General features: G+C 38.9%; 1 protein-coding gene across 1 annotated transcript in view; it reads left to right on the plus strand.

Annotated features, from left to right (window-relative positions):
• Window positions 1-8,216: 8,216 nt before the first annotated feature.
• Window positions 8,217-16,471, plus strand: part of ESR1 (estrogen receptor 1) — a 178,948-nt gene continuing 170,693 nt past the window's right edge. Inside the window, exon 1 of the mRNA XM_062640890.1 lies at window positions 8,217-8,325. The gene's annotated coding sequence lies outside the window, so the exon portion shown is untranslated. The remainder of the gene's footprint in view (window positions 8,326-16,471) is intronic.

A 16,471-nucleotide genomic window follows, 5' to 3' on the forward strand; every position in this document is an offset into this window, starting at 1 on the left:
AAGAGTCTGCAATACATCTGAAATGAGTACAAGCTTGTATAAGGGACTCGCAGATGAATATCACGAAAAAATATTTTTAAATTTGTGATTTAACTTTTAAATCATGAATTTTTTGAAAGCTTCATATTTAATATACAGGAGTGCCTTTGAAAGAAGCAGAAGCAACTTACATTTCAAAGAGGAGTTTACAGGCTCTGTCTGGCAAAGAAGGGGTTAATTCAGGCAGCAATTAATGATGAGCTGATAATGGGCCAAGCAGCTGTGTACAAGAGAATCAGAAGAGGAGAGTGAAGAAGTAAAAGCTAAATGCGTTAGGAGAGGTGAAAAGCAAGGGGACCTGATCTTTGGTGGGAAGGGGAAGATGCTCTGGGAGGACAGTGGAGGTGAGCCTTGCTCCCAGGCCTGGCAGTGTCCACTGACAGCCAGTGCTGCTGCATGGCACCCTGGCAGAGAAGAGAAAACTTCCCTGTGTGGAATGGTCTTAGCTGGAGCCACCTGCTTATAACCTATATTATTGAGGGTCTTTGAATTTATAATTTAGAGTAGTCAAAATATCAAAATCTCAGATCTCCTGATTGCCTCAGTGTATATTTGGTTTTGTCTCTCTCAGAAGCTTACCATAATTTTCCAGCTGGACATGTTGGCTTTCACAGTTCCACATGAAAGCCAATGTAATTTTAGTATATGAACACTGAAAAGAAAACAAAAAAATGCCAAAGGCCCAACAACTTCAGTTTAAAGAAAGGGTTACGTTGTTCTGCACAAAATATGTCTATAAGAAGAAAAAAAGAAGAGTTGTAAAATCCCTGAAGTATCAGCAAGCAGGAGGTAAGCAAATACTGGTTTCTCTAATAAGTGCTGTGGGATGGGGAGAATGGTTGGCCTGAGGAATCAGGGTGTCAGTGGCATAGAGATGTGTGGTGAGGGAATGGGGTCAGACTGCAGAATGATAAATTGATGCTGGTGTAGAGCACCCACCTTAATTACTGAAGATTCCACATGGATATAAAGTATATTTCTTACACATATCCAGTCATGTGATGATCATTCTTTTCTATAAGTTATGATTCCCAGTCATAAGACTGTGGTGTGTGCTTATTGAATAGGGTAAGGGGATGTTTGCCATATTGAACTTGTTTATAGTCAATTCACATGTAAAATCAATTATATGGCGTCGTATTATTCCTGAAATCCAGATAAATTGCCTGCTTGAAACAAATTACACTCTTCAGTAATCTGTGGTGCCTTAAAATGTTAAAGCCAATTCATTTAGGAATGGTCAATTCTTGTTTCTCTTTAAAAGGCTAGTGGTAGAGGAATGGTAACAGCTTGCAGAAAGATTGGCAAAGAACATACTGTTAGGCCAGTGACAAACAGGCAGAAGAGGAGGGGCTTATTTACTGAGATGGTCATTAGGCTGGAGAAATCTGCCACATGAACTCATCATAGTGGCTGTGATCAAGATGTGACAGGACCTTCAGTGGGACATGCCTGGAGAGGATCTGATCATTCCTGTTACAAGAAAGGGACTGGAGTAGATGGATTTCAGGTTTCTTTTTTCTATCCAGACACATATAATTATGTATTAGAGATCTGTCTAAGGTTGGTAATATTTTCAACAATATAAATAGCCATAGCAGTGGTTTTGCCATATTGTTTTTATCCTCAGTTTTGCAGTTAGAAGCTGTAGTTTACTGTTTTATTTATTGTTATTTTAAAGATCTAACCCCTAGCAAAGTAACACTTCAGCTTTTTAAAAATCCACAAAACAAGCTGACAAAATAAATGAATGAAGTTATATTCCAGCAATAAGTTGAATTGTTTGGCTGTTGTGGAATTTCTTATTTAACTGCTTCTAAATATTCTTTCCTTTGCTAACAGCCTAGGTAGTCCAAAGTAAGTGGAATACTTAGATTTTCAAGTGTGGTTTCTTCAACAGATTGCATTATATGTGTACTTGTATGTTTTAGGCAGTACTAAATACTATCAGGAAACTAAAATCGGTGCTTACTGCAGATGTCATGTTTTCCTGACTAGGCTAGTGTAAAGAGCTGTTTTGGAACAGGGAAACATGTTACTAATGTAAGAAATAAAGTGGGAAGATAAATGCAGTGCATAATGCAATTTAGCAGTTGGCTATGTAGGAAAAAGCCTGAGAAGTCTTTTACCTGATATGATTTCAGGGGTGATGCACACATTTGTGGGATTTTTCAACCCTAATAAACCAGCTGACAGGTACAAAGTCAACATGATGCTACTATTTGGGAAACGGGCAGCAGCTGTCAGGGACACAATGCAAGTTCAGAACAAGTGTCAGGAAAATACTGACTGCATAAAGAATAACCAGAAGAATCAGGAGACAAAATGACAGTGCTCTCTATCATGCAGAGAGACTTGGAGGCTGGTGCCTGAGAGTCGCATGTCGGTACTCCGAAGGATGCCTAGTTGGTGCTTCAAAAGGTTGCTGAACTAATTCAATCAGTTGGTCACTATCAAAGAACTACAGGATCAGCATATACTACATGATACATCATCTAGCAGCTTTTTCCACTGTCATTAGGTTTAGACTGCATATCAGGTGCAAAGAACTGAGCCCAGCATCATTAGCCAGCAGTGGCTGGACACTTAGTGCATGTGTCTCTGGAAAGAGCAACATCCTGAAGAGCTGAAGGGATTCAATCCCAAGGGTACCAGCAGTTGCCCTATTAAGGCCAGGTGAGTTTAACCTGTTGAAAACATTAAACTAGGTAGGCATCAAAAAGAATTCAGTTGTGGAGTCTCATTCTGTGTGCTAAAAAATGTGGGCATTAATAAGAATAGAGTAAGAATAACGCACTTATTAGTGGAGTAGAGATTTTCTTTGTGTAGCCTGCATTTTTTAGTCCCTTTTGGAAATAGGAAAACAGATGCCCATAGGACTGGGCTCTATTTATAGCTTTGGTATAATCTTCTGATTTAAATCTACTTTATCGCTAGAAATTTAGCTAAATGCTGAGATCAAGAAACTCTATTCTAACAGCAGCAACAACAAAAGGGCATTGAACTGAAATAGGGTCTGATATACTGTTAACCAATTAACATTATTCTTTTTCTGAGGCCAAGAAATACACATTTGCCTTTAACGGAATGACCGACCAAATTGCTGTCAGTCAGCCAATCTGATAAAGGTCAGCTACTGAAAGACTACTGAAAGTTTGTGTACTGTTGTTAATACACAAACTAAGTGACCTGGGCAGTCATAAGTTCATTTGTTGTTTTGAAAGGAAAATACACACTATTTGCATAGATGCATCTGCTGTGCATCAATTACAAAACCTTTAATGGAATCTTATGTGAAAATATTAGTATCAACCTTCCTAGTGATACTTACTGTTCATAGGTGATCCTTTAGGTATCTTGACAGTACAAACTTAGTTTAAATAAAATTATATGCTTAAAATGTTGCTTACTTTTAATTTAGTCAAACAACTTTTCCTGACGTGTAAACTGGCTGAATAAAACCGACAGGGGCAGAAAAAAGGAATATGGAGACTATTCCTAAAATAGGCAATTATTTTATGTAGAGATTTACATTTCAGATTGTGGAATAAAATTTTAACTGCTTTATGTTTACCTAAATCTGAAAAGATTTTGAACTGGTTTAACTTTGTAGAGAGCTGGACCAGCAGACATAACTGTGGGACCTGCAGCAGCAAAGGTGATTGATAGCTACTCTTGAGCCAGAGTTTACTGAAGGAAAGGGCCACGCTGGGTACCACAGGTGGTGGACAGTGGTAGAATAACTTTCCTACTCAAGGAATTTTGCACAGGAATAATTTATCAGTACAGAGAAATTCCCTCAAGTTCCTGGTTAGGGGTTTCCTTTTAAGAAAATAATTTAAAAAGGCCATCCTCTAAATGCAATTGCCTGTGATACCATCAGCTGGACACGTTTAGCTCCAGTGAATAGTTGCATCACCACACTTATCTAAATCTCTCCATGCCATGTCTGCCCTGAGGGAGTATTTTGTCTGTTGCAGCATTCTTCACGCCAGGGAGCAAATAGTATTTCAAGATGCATGTAGCTCTTGCTGTTGTAGAAGTTTTGGGAGCCCAGAGCACCCAGATAAAGCTATCACACAAACTGGATGTCCTGCCAATAGGTAAATTATGTATTTATACTTTTAACACCCATTTTTCTTTTAAAAAGTACTTGAAATGTGCATTCTTTGTTTGAAAGAGTGAAGCTGCTCCCACTGCTAAGCTGTGGGTGTCTTTAGCCATGTTTTTGTCCTTACTTTCCACAGTTTTGGCATCCTTTATCTGAGTTACTTCTTTTGTAAGGGCAATGTTTTTTACATCCATGCTCTCCCCTTCAAATAAAGGCGAAAACCACTGTCATGATTTTACAAAGATCTTAAAGGACTGAAGATTTACTCTGCCTGTAAGGTGGAATGTAATATTTTTTTAATAGAGATGGGAGCTTTATGTGTAGCTTCACAGAATAAATTACATAAATCCAGTGTGAAAACACTGCATAAAAATCCTCAGTAATAATGCTGAATATATCTGCTTACATGATTCTTGTAAATAAGTGATTACTGACAATGCCTGCTAATTCTTCCATTGCTCAAATGGTGCCAGCTTCAGCAGTCTGAAAATACAAGTTTAATGTCATTTGTTAAATCCTGATTGTTTTATTTTCTACTTCTGTTCCATTATTAAGCTGGAGAAAAACAGAAGTGTTTCTGGTTTATGGGCTTGTTTATGATCAGAACCCTCACTTCAGCATTACTGTAAAGAAGATGTTGATACCTGTAGGCTGCCAAACAAGCAAGGTGATAGTTTTCTTCAGTTTATGTAGTGACATAGCGCTATGAATGCATACAGGAGTATAGACTCACATGTTAGTAGTACTTGTATACGTATGTGTGGCTCTCGGGGAATAGCATGTGTGAAGCCAGATTTTTACCTAAGTTCTCTAAAGTGGTTTGATGGGAGTCAAGCTGGCAGTTTTTTGGGGCCTGAAGACTGCAGTTTTAGCTGTCATCAATCACTTTCGGTGTCACTGGGGCTTACAGAGGATGTTTGGTAGCTTGTTCTACCCCGGCTTTCCACTGTCTGCTAGACCTTTGGGGTTTTGTGCCATATTTGCTCCTTTCTTTGTCCTTAGTGTCACCAAAGGGATGTGGGGAGAACAGCTGAATGTTTGCATCCTGATAGTTGTCCCATTAGCACTTGCCTCATGCGGCTGTAAAGGAAGGGCTTTGTCCCTCAGATCCACCCAGAAGTTGTTTTCTTGGACTCGCATCCTTCAGTTGCAATTGTGTCTCCCTCACCAACCCCAGAGGCTCAGGGGTGTGGAACATGTGGCCTACCCCTGAAATGAGAAACAAAAAACAGCAACAGTGCAGAAGCTCCTAATGATACGTCTCTTTTTTTAGCCTGGTTTCCTTCTGAATGCATGTGTACGAGTGATGATGACTATTGCAAACTTTCCTCAACCTGGAAAGGGGAAAGACACAAACAATTCTGGCCTGGCATCAGAAAATCTTACTGCCTGCTTATGGTGTGGAGTCTGGTCATTTACAAACCCCAGACATAACTCCTGGTTTTCTGTTTTGTGGCCCCTGTATCTTTTGTGCATATACACTGAGTAGTTTTAAAATGTGCTTTCCACAGCTGACTTATACCTCAGGATAGTTAGATATGTTACTCTAAAGTCAGAGTGCAGCTGTTGAAGGGAAGGGAGAATTACAGAAACAAGGGGTTAGAAAAAAGAAACAAAAAATATATACCACTATACCATGTCTGTATGTGTCTTGCCTACATGGAGAATATATATGTGCATGTGTGAAAGAATGGAGCAGGGAGACGGATTATTTGCTGGCTGCATGGTGTAGTGACATTTGAAGTTGGGTCTGAAAATGTTTAGCAAAGATGCAAAAAACTAGTCAGATTGGGAAAGACTACCAAATCTTTCAGACAAAGAGTTTGGGCAATGTGGTTGTCAGCTGTGACTTGCGGCAGCGGATGAGCATTTTGGAGACATTTGAGAGATACGGTTTAAGGATTTTCCTGCCCTATAAGGGAAATGAAGGCCACTCGTGGTGAGCATGTGTGTCAACATATAATTGAAAGCATGCAGTGATTTTTTGATTTGAGTTGGTTTGAACTGTGTGAATACAATTTCCGAGTCAAAAGGATCTAAAAGAAGAACAACTGCTCAGCCAACAGGACCAGGGGAAATGGAACTATGCAAAGACTGGAAAATGTGTTTTGTATACTGAAACAGTTCATGACAATGTGGAGTCTGACAAGTGCTGACAGTACTTCTCCAAGAACTGGATGGTTTTTAAGGTGGCTTTAAAAATGATTACACAATAGAGAGAAATCTGAGATGGAGAAAATTTCTGAAGAAAGCAATATCTTTAAATCCATTTTGATGCCATGGAACTGCACAAGTTAGACAAAAGACATGAAATATTTGAAACCTTCTGATCCAAAAGATCAGTTAAAAAAAAAAAGGCCAGTGCTTGCCTGCTTTGTTTCCATTGTGTCTCTGTATAAACAATATAAATATTTGTCTGTGTCCTTTTGTGTATCTAAGGCAAAGGCCTCAACTTGTACATGTCAAAGCTGTTTCAGCTTTGGTTTTTTTCCACAGGGTTTTGCTGGGTGACACCAGCTAAATAGGAGGCCATAATCAATAGTTCTCTTTAAAGAACTCTTTTCTCAACTTTGTTCTGCATCACCTAGTGTGCACTTATTTTATTTCTCAATTCTGAATTGAGAAATAAATCTTCGAAATAAATGTAGATGATGCTTTCTTAACCCAAGTAAGCTGAGGCTGTAACTGCGAGAGATTTCTTGGGGATCTTGAGATGCTGGGGAACCAGAATCCGCACTGGTATGTGGAAGCTTGGTAGCTTCAGGTATCTGCTTTATGAAGCGTTTGGATGATAAAAGTGTGCTCTTTGTGGAAATACTTTGGCAGAAGAAGAAATTAAACTACAGATTTGCAACAATAATCTTGGGGTGGTGAGCCTAGTCTAAATACTTTCCAGGAAACAGTTAAAAGGTGGAGGAAGATATACTTTAGTTTTTCTTCCTCACCCCCTTCTGAACTTAACTTGCATCGATCAATGTAACTATAAAAACTTTGTAAAAGGGACATTCACTAGGTCATTTGGACCAACAGTAATGTCTTGATAACAGAAATGTTTATCGATGTATTAGTGCAATAGAAATGTTTCTATTAATTCTGAAAAAAAACCCAAATAATAAAAAAAATATTGTAGAGCTATTTTTGTGTCACATTAAAGCATTACCTCTCCACAGTTGTTTTTCCTTGAAACAGTAAAAGGCTTAATGCATCCATTTTTATGGATTTATTTGATAGCTGTCATCTATAACAGTTACATCTGTTGCTCAAGAGGAGCAAAATGACAGTAGCAGGCAGCAGAGCAAGTAGAAGCCAATGAGATTTTAAAAGTCTACATCAATTCTGATCTCGTTTGCACTTTGCAATAAAGGTTTTGAAATCTTAAGTATCTTTTAAAATCAGTCTGTGCTCTTTTAAATTGCTTAAATCAGATTTGTTGCTGCTCTTCTGTTTCACAGGCCACCTCTTTCCTAGAAGCAAACTTAAATCGCTTTGGTAAACAGGAGGCAAAAATGGAAACACCATGTGCCATAGGGAAAGGCCCCACTGGCAGAAGGAGAGCTTACCCCTTCCAGGGTTAATTTGCAGAAACCTCAGATTTCTTAGTGTTGGGATGGCAAAGGTGACTAAAAGATGTGTTTTCTTGGGGCATAGGGATTGTCTTGAACCATTTCAGACCACCTTTGCCAGCCACTATATGTTCACTGATTTACTGGTTAGATGTCAGTAATATTTTTGTTTAGCTCAGATAACTAAAAACCCCACCCTTGTATAAAACTGTTTCTACTCATGAAGATTTATAATGCTGGGAATAAAAATCATCATCTGGATGTCATTAAGATTTTCCTGGCAAGTAATTAATGCTTGTTTTTATCAAGCATCTCCAATAGCAGCAATAGCAAGTGAGTTAAAAGCAGCTGTCACTATAGAAATAGGTCTACGTGGTCTCTTAAAGTTTCTGCTAGTTTTTCCAGCCCTCAGCAAATGGTGGTGCTAGTACCTCATTTTTCATTCACTGTGTTTCCTCATTTCATGGTCATATCAGCCTCTTGGTGACTGCCAATGAGCAGATCTCATCATAGCTGAAAATTCAGGAACATGTGCAAAGAAACCACCCAAATGGGCAAGAAATTTGAATATTCCCTCTCCTGGCTTTTTTCTTTAAAATGAGAAGACTGCAGGTATGAATCTGTCAAAGTAGGTAATTTTTTTGTTTGTTTCTGTTTTGATTCGTATCTGTTGTGACTTAATTGCATGTCTATATTTATATATACAGTAAGTCAATGTGTGTTTTGTCTGTGCTGTACCCATTGTGCATTCATGTTCTAACTATGAGAGCAGGACTCTCTCAGCCTGCTTTTGGGAGAATTGGCTTCTGGAGCAATAATCAGTAAGATGTAGGGTGCCCTTTTCCCAAAGCAGCAATGACAGCTTGTCTACTGTACTCTAAGCAAAACCCATTGTGTACAGCTCCCTGTGGAGTTCCATGTTGCAGAAATACCCACTGGCATCAAAATAGCCTTTTACATTGTGCACTAGGTTATGGAAGTACCTATGAGATAGCCTTACCCTTGGTAATACATAATTACCATTGTCTCCATTCGAAGTCTGTTTATTGAGTGTATCAGAAAATACGTATCAGCTACCGGTTCAGGTCTGGAGAAATTTCCAGAAATTACTGATAACTTACAACATTTAATGTAGCAGCAAGTGTACAACTACTGTTAATTTCGCCCATTGAAAATTACAAGCTGGAAAAGCCGTTATGAGTTGTTTTGAGAGGTTCATGTTTTATCATCAGCTTGAAATTGTGCCTCTGGCTGTTAGTCACTGGGCTGCCAAAATTCAAGTGGCTTGAAGTGTGGGAGCTACTGGATCTGCAGGGCAATAACGGGAAGGAGGTTGTTTTAGGACTGATCTCCTTGCATATGTAGTGTGTTTCCCCATGATAAAGTGGTTATATCAGCTCCACCTATTAGTAAAGTTGTCTGACACTTCCCATTGCAGACTGTTTTCAGATGTTTACTACATAGTCAAACTATAGCCGAGTTGAAATCTGACTTCCTCTTATGCTGGGGTGCATAACTGCTGCAGGTCTGTTGGAAAAATTCTGGCTGAAATGCTTCATGTAGGAAAGAATTGCAATCAGTCCCTATCTTATTTTGTTTTAATAAGACTAGAGAAACTGCTTTGCACAATAAAGATAATCTCTTGTTTGTGGAACTCTAAATATAGCTGTGGGACCTTTGATCCGTAGGTCATCATTTCATGATTTCATTAGTGGGAGGAGAGTCAGTGTAGGCTTTGTATTAATATGAAAAATGTGGACCCTAATGGATTTTTCACGTATACTGTGTGGGCTGCCCAAGGTTTTTTCAGTTCCTTCTTGGCCCTCATTAAAGGAAACTTTCTTGCCTGAGTGCATCTGTGCTTTCTGAGTGGAGACTTCACACTTGGAAGTGAAGTGGCCATTGGCTAAAGGACAGCTTTTATCTCTGTGAAATCAGCCCAAATCTGGCAAAGTTGTAAGCTGCTTAAAGAACGTGTAATTCAAAAATGCTCACACTCGCTAGATGTTTTCAGCCTTATTTTCTGAAGTTTATCTCTGCATGCCTGAGCTGGGAAAGTGCAGGGCTGAGCAGATCTTGCCTGTAACTGAAGTTCCTGGAGTGTTGCTGTTATGCTGGCTCTAGACATCACTATGAAGACCAGAGGCTCTGTCTCTTTACTTATGCTTTATAAAACTATAAGATTATAAACCTGAAAAGAATAAGAGGAGAGCCTGACCTTGGGTAGGGACCAAGGCAAGAGGCTATTTTATAAGGCTTGAAGAGAACTGGGACTGGCAGGCCCTATAAGCTAAGCAGGTGTTTCCTAAGGGAGGGACTGGAAAGGTGAAAAAGCCATTCCACACTATTAGAAGATGAACTCGCATCAGAAGGCCAAGCAGTAAGACCAAAACTGGCTAAGAAAGATGAAATGGGAAGAGTTATGTGAGGGGAAGCAGCAGCTCAAGGAAGTCTGTAAGAAAAGGGACAGCATGTAGCTTTGTGGTGGATCCATAGTTCCTCACTTGAATTGAGGGTGTCAGCAGCACATAATTGAAGTTTTGATAAAAGAAGGGTATTAGTTTATTTTTCAAACCTGTGAACAGCACCTATTTTAAATGCATCAGCAATTCTGCAGTGTCAGGAACTCAGAATGAGTAGATTCCAGAGATAAAGTATCCCATGCAGCCTTAATTTTGCCCTTGTTTGTCTACACCCTGAAAACATTTCTCTTTGCCTAACACATGTGCAAAACAAGGGGATTGGACAGCCTGAAATTTCATGTCACAGTTTTTTTTTAATGTTATTGTAAGGCCAACAGCAAAGAATTTTAGTAAGTAAGTCACACGGGCTGGTACTTTCACTAGGGAGTTACTGAAGAGGACACCTATACTTACAACGTGTGGAGGGGAGAAGGTGTCAAAAAGCCTATTGTACTGACCTTAACAATAGGTCAGATTTTAGAATAAATTATGAAAGACTGAGTTATTCAGTTGGAACGAAGAAGAAAATGAAATTGATGTTAAGATGTATACAGCAAATTGGCAATGCAAATGTAAAAATGAAAACAAAGACAACGGGTTTTAGCCTTGATGTTCCCTTACTTTGAATGCCGGACTTTGCAACTCTGATAATGTTCTGTTAATTCTTCTCTTGGAGAAAATTAGTTGGTTTTCCCTGCAAGGCAGTCCAGCAATATTATAGTATACATGCAGATTGTACGACAGTGCATCAGTACACAGGAGTGAAACTGGCAGTCACTAAACTGTCACTTTACACACCACTTAAAGGTGTGTAAAAGCTGTGTATAGCTACCGGGTGAATCTGAATTACTACCACAATGTCTGAGTACTTTTTAACCACAACATCAGTAATTAATTGAAGTATATTTAAACATGGTGGGTTTTTTTCTCCCTCATGATGTTGGCAGGTGTGTGTATAGTTTTATTTTACTTCTTGAATCTGCTTGGAAGAGGGAAATGTTTTGTGTACCAATTTTTTTTACAAGTATTTACCTAGATATTTATTCTTAGTGGTTCTTACTGAGTAGTTTGCATCTGTTTCTGTTAGAAGATTTTGCCTGCTTAATGAGAGAAAATGAGCTCCCTGGTAAAACAAAACCCTTACATACTACAATATTCTTTACCTGATGCTGGCAGCTTGCACCAAAAGAAGACTCACGCTTTGCCTGTTAGGCATCACATCTGGTTGTCTGCCCAATGGAGAGGGTTTAGTCCATAGTTTAGGACTTGCCTTTTTTCACAAATTATATAGGAAGCTAAAATGAGACATGTGTATCAAGAATGAAGTTAGATTGTCAAATTAAAGTTCACTAGTGTGATACCTTTCAGTAGTCATCTGTTAGTATCTAGTGGGACAGTACTGTTCACACTTGCCACTGCAGAGCTGTCAAGAGAAGGCCTTAATGTTGAGCCTTGTTTTCATTAGATGCAGCAGCCAGTGCTTATGTACTTCTGCTTGTGGTATCACAGTAAATTCTGCCACAAGCAAATGGAAGGTGTGTGACTTTTATAGTTCATGAAGAACTGGAATGTTTATAATCCTGGGGAATATGCTGAAGCTTGAGCTCCCATTAGGTCATGTTAATTGTAATGCTAAGCAAAGGAAACAACACAGAAGTATGTTTTAATTGGAACAAAGTTGTGATTATCCCTATTCCTAAGACCAAATTCTGTTTGCACTGTGCTGAGAGACCCTGATGCACTTAGCAATTTGGAAATTTTGAATTCATAATACGAGGTTCAATTATGTTATTTCCCCACTTTGTATGCCTTAAACAGACAGGACTGGCAAAAAGTGAATAGGCAAGATTTATTTTTTTGAACCAGGTAACATACAAATAAAACCATATGACTACAAACAATAGCTCTTGTGTCCTAGTCCTGCTATTTGAAGGTCCATATATTGGCTCTTTGGCTAGCTACCAGAACTCATAAAATGCTTTTAGGCAGCTGTGTCCCATTAACGCTGCATGTTACATCAATAAGAAACCATAGAAGTGCAGAGCTGACAGGGATTTTAGACTATCACTTACTTATCTCCATAGAATGTGAAAGTATCAAGTATGCCACCCTGGAAGATATTAAAAACACTCAGAGCAGGAGATTGCAGATCTCTTTAGATTATTTTGGTATTTCCCCTCCCTGACTGTTAGACAGCTCTTTGTAATATCCAGTCTAAGTTATTCTGCAAATTTTCTTTCTCATGGTGGACACTGTAAACTATTGATTACTGTCCTTTTATAACGCTCTATTACTCATCATAAGATCATTGTCGTAACTGTTCCCAGCCTCTGCTTCAGAGAAAAGAAACCCAGTTAGTACAGTTTCTTTTATCTTTTCACCATCTTCTCTGTTTAAATCCTCTAATACTGTTACGGTCCCCTGGATTCTGACTTGTTTACATTTTTCTAGAAATTGAAATTAATTCTTCATCTGAGGATCCATCAGTGATAAATTAGCAAATTAATGGCTTCTATGTGTGCATGAGATGCTCTGACTGCCTATCCAAATATTCTCGTTTTGTAATATGCATTTGATTTTACTATATTCTTTAGTATTTCTTAGGTTAGTTTTCCTTGTAAAATTAATATAGAACATATAAACTAATATCTGCCTCTTGGCTACAGTCTAAACAAAATGAACTGTAAAACAAACAAGTCTGAGTAGTGAAAGAATCATCTTTTGTTTAGAAAACAGAATTATGCACCTGCAGAGAGGATCTTTGTTAGCAGTGCCTCTTAAGTGTGACAGGTTTCTCAGTTCTTGTTCATGCGTGGTGCAGGTTAAGACTCGTCACCCTGAAAACAGATTAATTAGGAGGCATTTGATAGAAATCTGCAAAGTTGTGTGTCATTGACTGTTTATCGTTTCTTTCACTACACCAAAGGTAACAGAAGCCAGGTTCAAAACAAACAGACATTTTTTAAAATTATCATTATTTTTCAACTGCAGCAGTCAATAGATTTCAAAAGCTCATGTCAAAGCATCTTATGGGTAATTCACATGTACGATAGTTAACAAATATTCAAGGGCAAGCAGGTAAGAGGTAGTAGAGGATCTCTAAGGTTCCTTCCAACCCAAACCATTCTAAGTATGTGGAAAAGATTATGCACATGGTGAGTAAGTGAATAAACGAAGGTCAATAAATGGATAAACCAGATCCATTTCAGGAAATACCCCAAGATGACAATAGCCAGAGGGTAGTAATGTGCTCAGAAATATTCTATGTACTTGTTCCCTGAGCATCTGCTTCTGGTCAGCGCTGGAGATGAGACACTAAAAGAAACGGACCCTCTGTCTGAACCAATGGAAAAATAATTCCAATACTGCCATTCTACCAGAAGCCAAGGCAATTTCCTAACAGCATTGTCTTTCCTCAGAAAGTAGGTTGGGTGTGACTCCCTCCACCAATGCCCAGAAGAGGAGAAATACTATCTCCCTTCCTGTGACACCTCTGTGTACATTATTTCATCAGGCTCTCGTTTGACCTTCTTCCAGGAGATATTTCCGGGTGAAGTTTTTGGGCAAACTGAGTGGCATAGAAAGAAATCAAATATATTAAATACCATTATGATTCAGTGGAAGAGGAAAGAAGATGGTCCCTCCTTCAGAAACAGAGTTAGAAAGGTAACGAGACCTCACCTGGAGCATTGTGTGCAGTTCTGGTGTCCTCAACATAAAAAGGACATGGAACTGTTGGAACAAGTCCAGAGGAGGGCCATGAGGATGATCAGGGGACTGGAGCACCTCCCGTATGAAGACAGGCTGAGAAAGTTGGGGCTGTTCAGCCTGGAGAAGAGAAGGCTGCGTGGAGACCTCATAGCAGCCTTCCAGTATCTGAAGGGGGCCTATAGGGATGCTGGGGAGGGACTCTTCCTTAGAGACTGCAGTGATAGGACAAAGGGTAATGGGTTAAAACTTAAACAGGGGAAGTTTAGATTGGATGTAAGGAGGAAATTCTTTCCTGTTAGGGTGGTGAGGCACTGGAATGGGCTGCCCAGGGAGGCTGTGAATGCTCCATCCCTGGCAGTGTTCAAGACCAGGTTGGACAAGGCTTTGGGTGATATGGTTTAGTGTGAGGTGTCCCTCCCTGCCCATGGCAGGGGGGTTGGAACTTGATGATCTTAAGGTCCTTTCCAACCCTAACTCTTCTATGATTCTATACAGTAAAAATCAAGAGAAACTGAAGAGGATAAAATCCCAAACATACCAGTTTATTCTGTGCAAGCTTTATTCAAAGGACGGTATTTCAGAGTTGGATATAACTGATATATGTATCATACATTAAGTCCTAATCTGTTTTCCTAAATTTTCTCTTGAATGAGAAATGGCACAGGAAGATAAGGGAAAGAAGGAAAGGCAAGGGAAAGAAGATTCTGCTTGGATTAGAAAACTTAGAAAAATTCAAAACTGAAAAGAAATATAAAATCAGTGTTTCCTTCGTCACTAGTTAAGATCCTTCATAGTCTGACAATTGGCTCTATCTTTGTGTATAAATTGCTTGTTGAAAAGGGAAACAATATTAAGATCAACTCTTTAAATGAAAGATGGAAACTGAAATTAGCTTCTAAAAACAAACAAAACAACCTGACAAAAAGAAATCCAGCCCTTACCTAGCAAATCATGTCTGGAGGGTGCACCAGTGGGAGATATCAAATTTGCAGTAAGGTCAATAGCATACAGCATTACCAAAACGAGACATCTGTGTTTCAGACCTTGGAAAACTCATAGCTCTTTAAGGCCTTTGTCTGTGCTGGTTAAGCTTGTTCATGGGTATGGAGGAGTTGCATTCAAAGATTCTATAAAAAAATCCAGAGAAAGTAATTTCTGTGTCAGTGAAAACTGGGAGATGGAGTAAATCATTCAAAGAAGCAGTCTGGCGTAAAGGACTAACAGATTAGGCCTGGCATACAGCACAAAGCAGAGTATTTGGACAGAATTTGTGGAAAAGGGTGTATTTTTAAATTCAGGACAGCAGGCAGACCTCAGGATGGCTGTTCCTCAGCAATCAGATAAGTGGAAGGCTGTTCATGGGTATACAGAGGTTGTGGGACCTTTCAAATTTAGAACTCTAGGTCCTAGAAATAGCAAAGCTCTTCTACAGAGCTCCAGTGCACGTTGTGTTTCAATCCTGCCTATAACTGAACTCAAACTATTTAAATTCATAATAAAATGTTGTACCTGGGCCACTGTTTTGTTAAGGAGTAACATAGCACTGTTTCAAACAAAACAAAAAGTTAAAAGATTAAAAGCTATTTCAGGTGATTTTTAAAGTAACTTCAGGCATATTTTCCATAGGTTTGATTATTTTTAAATATCTGACCTGCTCAAGAGTTAGAAATCCCAGGACACTGGCTGATGACTGCTTTGGAAGACTTCTTCGGTATCAGGAATATTTCATGAATTCATAGGATTATTTCTACCTTTTCCTCTTAATTTCACCCGACCCTTTATACATATGCGTTTTTTCATGTTGTTAAGTATGTTTTCTTCTTTCTTGGTATCTTTTAAGTTTCTGAAGGCCACTGATGTGGTCTTAGTCATCACTTAGACAAAATAGCTTATGTGATTTTCTTTTTTATATCTTTCCTTGAAGGTAACCCATGCCAGTAAAAAGGGTTCTCCCAAATGGATATAATGTCTCAATGTCCCAAAGTCCGTAAGAATACTGTCTCATGGCAGATGTCTGCAATATAATGCAGCATTTCTTCAGTGTGTTGCTGCATATTTCAAAATACCAAATCCTTCTCCCTGCAAGCTCACAGCTCATCAGAGGAGAAACGCTGGAGCTGTATGGAAGGCAGTTTAGACCATGCAGTGAAATAATCTCTTTACTATCTGCCTCTTGATTTAGCAATTCTTGTGTTAGCTAATTTCTTATAGGTGTCACATAGACTTTCAGTGGACATTCCTCAGCTAGTCCAAAAGATCAGATCTCCGAACAAGGTCAAGAGGTTATTGCATGGCTCATGAGTTCAAGGAGGAACACCACTATGTAGCGGGAAAACTGCAGCGTGCAATTGAATTATGTCCATTCACACAGGGTTTAAAGAAAAATGTTTCTTTGATAAGGTTGAAAGGACATTAATGCAATAATTGTCCAGGAATGCCGTCTTCTCTGTCCTGTGGATGTTAAGTAAGACATGTCTTAAAACTCACACTATTACGGATTGCATTCTTTGCTCTTTCCAAATGTTAAATATAACTATAGATAACTTCTATAGTCACATTTGGCAATGTTGCTATCCAGGTCACCT

Source organism: Pezoporus occidentalis, unplaced genomic scaffold, assembly GCF_034315485.1.
Source record: "Pezoporus occidentalis ecotype Australia unplaced genomic scaffold, CSIRO_AGI_Poc_V1 ctg67, whole genome shotgun sequence".
Taxonomy (NCBI): Eukaryota; Metazoa; Chordata; class Aves; order Psittaciformes; family Psittacidae; genus Pezoporus; species Pezoporus occidentalis.